Below are 6,711 nucleotides of genomic sequence, written 5' to 3' on the forward strand. Positions count from 1 at the left end.
GATCGTATTTGAGCTCATCTTTGTGTTGTTGAATATAAGTTTGCACCTCATCTTCGTTGTTTAGCACATACGTGTGTGCTAAATGCAACATTTTACGTGTCACAATTTTTTCAACCCGGCCCCTAATACCTTTTCCGGTCATCCAGTCACAATGACGATTCTTAGGAACGCCAATCAACTCCTCAGGGGAGAGATGACCGTAACAATATGAAAGAGCTTCGTCTAAAATAGCGCGTTCAGCAATACAACCTTCCGAACGATACCAATTAGATGTATAGTCCTTGTAGACTTTCATCAATCTTTCGAAAGGATACTGGTATCTCAAGTACATGGGCCCAAGGTACAAAATCTCCCTAACCAAGTGAATGGTCAGATGAATCATGATAGTGAAGAAAGAGGGTGGAAAATGCATTTCCAACTGACAAAGAGAGGTTACAACGAGGTCCTGCAATGAATCTAGGTCATCGGGATCGATCACTTTCTCGCATATGGACTGGAAGAAGAGACAGAATCTAGTTATAGCATATCTTACCTTTTCAGGTAAAATGGAACGAATAGCCACAGGTAGTAATTGTTGCATCAAAGTGTGACAATCATGTGACTTTAACCCGGTGAGTTTTAGGTCTTGCATCGACACTAGGCTTTTGATGTTTGACAAATAACCATGTGGTACTTTAATTCCATTCAAGCATGCACAGAACTCTTTTTTCTCATTCCGTGAAAGGGTATAAGCTGTTGGCGGTAAAAATGTACGATTACCTCTCTTCTGTGGTGCCAACTCTAGTCTAATACCCATCATTTTCATATCTTCCCTAGCTGCGACGTTATCTTTTGTTTTACCAAGAACATTCAGAAGGGTATTGATAATATTATCACAGACATTTTTCTCAATGTGCATGAAATCGAGGCAATGCCTGACCTCCAGGTCAGGCCAATATGGAAGTTTATCAAAAAATATGGATCTTTTTTTATACCCACGAGTAGACAATTTAGAGCCGCTCTTCCTCCCATAATCTATCTCAATATGCTTTACTTTCTGATAAACTTCATGCCCACTCAAAATTCTAGGAGGTTGACGAAGTTCTTGTCTTCCATTGAATGCTTTCTGCATCTCGCGATAATAATGGTCATGATAGAAGAACCTCCTATTTCCCATATACACATACTTACGAGAAGACTTCAAGTATTCAGACTCGATATCCTCCCCACACAATGGACAAGCCTCTTTCCCATGAACTGTGTGCCCAGAAAGGTCGCCATAAGCCAGATAGTCAGTTATTGTACACAATAACATCGCTCTCAAATTGAAAGTTTCGTTCTTATTTGCATCAAATACTTCTATCCCACAACAATCGCAAATCATCTAGAAGAGGTTCCAAATATACATCTATATCATTTACAGGTTGTTTAGGGCCGAAAATTAACAACGACAACATCAAATACTTTCTTTTCATGCACACATATGGTGGTAAGTTATAAATAGCCAACACTACTGGCCAAGTACTATGTTGGCTACTCATGTTTCCGTGTGGGTTCATTCCATCAGTGGACAGCGCTAGACGTAAGTTTCTAGGTTCATTTCCGAACTCGGGATACTTAGTGTCGAACGATTTCCATTGCATACCATCTGCCGGGTGTCTTAGCTTTCCATCATTTATTCTTCCTGTTCCATGCCAAGTTAACATTTTTGAATCATCGGGATTCGCATAAATCCTTATGACTCTTGGTATCAATGGAAAATACCACAACACCTTAGCCGGGATCCCTTCCTTATCCTTATAACGCCACAACAAACATTTAGGGCAATTGGTTAAGTTTCGATATAATTTCCGATACAATATGCAATCATTTGGACATGCATGTATTTTCTCATATTTCATGCCCACTCCTCTTATTAGTTTTTTCGCCTCATATGTCTTAACAGGTAGAACATTACCATCAGGAAGCAACTCCTTTATCAAGGCTAAAAAACTAGTGAAACACGTGTCACTCACCCCATTTGCCCCCTTGATATTATACAACTTCACCAAAGTCGACACTTTTGTGAACTTACAACCAGGATATAGAGGTGCTTCAGACTCACACAACTTCTCATACATGTTGTTAAGGTCATCCCAATTACTAGTGTCATCACCTACATCTTCAAAAGCAATCGACTAATCCTAATTCTCTTTATTATCTATAGACCCAACATTCAACTTCTCTACTTCCAACTCTTCCAACTCAAAAAACTCGGCAAACTCAGGATCATCAGTTAGCCTTTCGTGTACCTCAACATCATCTTCTTCAGAATTATTCTCTTCCTCTAATGATTCCCCATGAAAAATCCAATGTGTATAGGATAGACTAAATCTCCACTTTTCTAGGTGTATTTTAACGTCCGAAAAAGCCATATAGCTAATATTACCACATCTTTCACAAGGACATGCAATACTAGAAGAACCTTTCAAATTGTTCGAAACGAATTCATAAAATTCAGCTAAACCATCCTTGTAGGTGCGGTCACTCATATTTGCATCAATCATCCAAGTTCGAGTCATTATTCTACATTCGTAATAATAGGCAACTAATTCAGAAAATACAATAATAAGCAAACAAATAAACGAAATTCAGGAAAGCAATTAAGCTAAATCATCAACAAATTAGATAATAACCCAAAAAATCCTATATCTATAAGTGTTGCTAAGAAACATATATATACCTGATTGATAAACACGATGAGGGAGAGAAGACGGTGACAACAGTGACGGAGATGAAGACGGAGAGACGATCAGGGAGGAATGGAGGATGATATAGTAGCAGTATTAGCTTCTGTTTGTGTTTTGTAGCGTATGGCAGAATAAAGCAATCTGTTATTTTTAAGATCTTCATAACATTAATAACAATGGTTATTGAGTCTACAACCGTTGTTAAAACGTATTAAAAACGGGTTCTAAACAAACCGTTTTAATTACTTTTCACTAATTTTGCGCCAAATTATTAACAACGGTTAAAATGTAACCGTTGTTATTAGTTTTTATATTAACAACGGTTTTGAAAGTATGACCCGTTGTTAAAACCAATAACAACGGTTAACGACACAGACCCGTTGTAATTAAGTTTGGTAAAATTCGCGGCATCAATTCTACAACGTGTTTTGATGATTTTCGTGAATAAGCGTTGTTAAAGGGTCGTTGTAGTTGCCTGTATTTGTAGTAGTGCACCTCAAAGTAATCCCCCAAGACATGAAACGGTTAGTGCCATCCACTTGAGGAGTGGTACGAGATATGAAGGACCAAAGAAGTAAGTTGAGGATGAAGTTGTGGAAGCTAGTGACAAAGAAGAAGTTGTGCAAAACTCCAAGGAAGGAGAACCAACAAAAGAAGAAGTTTCAAAGAAAAGTGAAGAGAAGGCCAAGGAGAAGGAGCCCATTGTGATTAGACTTCTATTCTCAAGTCGTCAAGCTAAGCCTAAGTTTGATGACCAACTTGGAAAATTCATGGAAATTTTGAAGAATTTAGAAGTCGCGATTCCTTTCACGGAATTGATCAATCACGTTCCGGCCTTTGCAAAGTACATGAAGGACATCCTTACGAAGAAGAAATTAATCCGGAAGCTTGAGACTATTGCCTTCACTAAGGTGAGTAGTGCCATCCTTCAAGGGAGTTCACCTCCAAAACTAAAGGATCCGGGAAGCTTCTCCATTCCATGCACTATTGGTGACGCTACAATCAACAAAGCTTTATGTGACCTTGGGGCAAGTGTTAGTGTCATGCCATATTCGGTTAGCAAGAGGCTAGGAATGGGAGAACTCAAATGTACCAACATCACGCTTCAAGTGGCGGATAGATCAACAAAGACACCTTTAGGGGTATGGTAAGATGTTCCCGTGAGAATTGGAAAATTCTTCATCCCGATGGATTTTTTTATTGTTGACATGGAAGAAGACTCCAACATTCCTATTATCTTAGGAAGACCTTTCTTGCACACCGTGGGAGCAGTGATCGATGTGAAGCATGGAGAACTCGCCCTTGAAGTGGGAGATGAAACCATCACTTTCAATCTTGATAAGACCATGAGAGCTCCCCGATTGCATGAGCCGTATTTTATGGTTGATCACTATAGCCGAAAGGATGATAGGAAGAAGTTGGAATTTCAATAAAAAAAGAAAGTGGATGATGCTCCATCAAAAGAGCAAGGAAATAGCAACAATGAGAGCTTGAAAAGCTCACTCATGACAAGTGAAGAAGATGGCCTCATTGGCCATGACAAGAAAGAAGGAGAGTTGTCTCTATCAACCCAAGAAATTTTTAATGATCAAGTAGATGAAGTTTGCGGTCTTTGGGATGATGAGTTCGAAGGGATATTCAATCCCTATATTGGTAATGCTATGAACCAAAACCATCATGGAGAACAACAAGTGCAAAAAACTATTGAGGACCTTTATCATGATAATGAGCAAGCTTTCGAATACTTCTTCAAGGTGTTGAGCAACATCAACAACACCTTGAACATGCCCCTTGACATCTCACATTGGATGAGAGTTTGGTGGAGTCCTCCCTAAACCACCATTTGTAAATATTCTAACTCCCTAACTTGCATTTCAATTATTACATTGCATTTTTGTCATTTTTGGGTTTATATTTTTATGCCTTGATCAAGATATTCATCATTTTGAGAGAAGTGAGGGAGGGACTTATGATTTTATTGATGTTTAGTGTTTTACCTTAGTGTTGGGATAGCAATTGCCTAGGTTATTCATGCCTTTGTAGTGCCCCTACAATGAAGAACACGAAAATTGAAGAATGAAAATGACACGGGTTATGATGTACCCACGGATGGACCTGAATCCGTGTGGTCATGGAGGAATCCGAGCGTCTAAATGGACAATCCGCTCGTCCTGAAGAACCCGAGCATCCAAAGTCACTAGACGCTCGTCTGGTAGAGCTACAGAATATAAAAAAACTGGTCTGTAAAAGAATCCGAGAGTCTAAGTTGAGAATCTGCTCGTCTTATTCTGGACGGCCGTCCTTCACAAAAGACGCTCGTCTTTTTAATAACAAAAATCTGGGATTTTCTCTGTAAAGGAATCCGAGCTTCCATCCAGAAAGACGCTCGTCCCTACCCAAGGAATCTGCTTGTCTTAGAAGCAAGACGCTCGTCCTGTGGCGTCTTTTCCTGGGCCAAACATTGAAGAATCCGCCCGTCCCGATGCCTGGTCCGCTCGTCCTTTGCTGCACTTTCAAATATAACGGTTGATTTAAACTCTTTTTCTCCCATTCATTCCCATTTCTTCAACATACAAACACTACCCAAAAACCCCAAAAACCCTCATCCTCTCCATCAACAAAATCAAATTTCCTGAACCAAATCAAATCCAAAACAAAAATTAATCACTCCTTTTACAACAACAAGTGATTCAAACACCAAAATTTTCGACCTTTGAGTCGATTTTTAGGATACAAAGCAACATTCATTCATCCTAAATCGATTTGGGTATAACTAAAAATTGAGGATTTCAATCTTTCATTGGTGTAATCAAGCAAAGGAGAATGGCAAGAACTAGAGGAGGTAGCAAGGCACCCCCAAAGAAGACACTTTCCAAAAGGCAATTAGCTCTTCAAGCAAAACAATTGTTAAAGGCTTTGGTAGTGCATGAGGCAAGGTTGGAGGTTCAAGAAGAAGAGGTTCAAGAAGAAGAAGCTCAAGAAAAGGAAAGTGAGGAAGAACAAGCAAGTGAAAGTGAGAGTGGACATGATTCCACATCTATGGAGGTTGATGATGCCTCAAGAGATGATGATGATGATGATGATACAATGGGTGAGGATTAGCAAACTTTGGAGGCTCCTACATTCCTACACCTCCCTTATGGTTTGTCTACTTCTCCTGTTTTTATTTTATCTTGATCATTTATTTTGTGGAGTCCTAGCAACATTGGAGGACTAACACCTTGGCTTCATTAAGGTGTTCTTTATCTTTGCTCCCAACTTGTAAAATCCAAAATGACAATCTTTAGTTTTATGCATTGCATTCCATGTGCATAAACTCCCCCGAAATTCATGATGTTAGAAATAATGTCTATTTTGGTTTGGGGAAGTCCATGCATATACATTGGGAGCTAATTTAAATTATGCTTTCCGCCATAACAAAAACACATGTATCATGTAGTGTAGCTTAGTATAGTTTGCATTTAGTTTAGAAATCATGCATACTCATTGCATAATTTTCTATTATATTGGCCATTAAAGACAATGCCCATACTAGTGTGGGGATGTGAAATTCTAACTAGACTTTTATTCAAAATCCAAAAAAATAAAAAAAATCCAAAAAAAATCCAAATAAAAAATTGAAAAATTGAAAATCCAAAAACAAGTTCATCTCCTTTGTAGTATAGTTTTGTTTATATTGTTTTATATATATTGTGTTGTTTCATCCTTGTTCACATTGATTGACTACGCCACATCCGAGACATGAGGATATTGAAGACCGCATGGTATGATCTTTCCAATCTCCTTTTTCCTCTTTATGTTAATGACTATGTGGCTTTATTTTGATTGATGTGGTATAAACAATGTGAATTTAGGACTTGCATTTAAATTATTTGGCATATTAGTTGGTAGAAGCATATGCATTAGGATGTATATAGGTTAGTTACATCATGGCATGTAGTTGCATGTTAGAAAAACTTTATGAAAGCATCTATTTGGGAAACTTGACAAGTGTATATAAGGC

The sequence above is a fragment of the Silene latifolia genome, chromosome Y (assembly GCF_048544455.1).
Source record: "Silene latifolia isolate original U9 population chromosome Y, ASM4854445v1, whole genome shotgun sequence".
In the NCBI taxonomy this organism is placed as follows: domain Eukaryota; kingdom Viridiplantae; phylum Streptophyta; class Magnoliopsida; order Caryophyllales; family Caryophyllaceae; genus Silene; species Silene latifolia.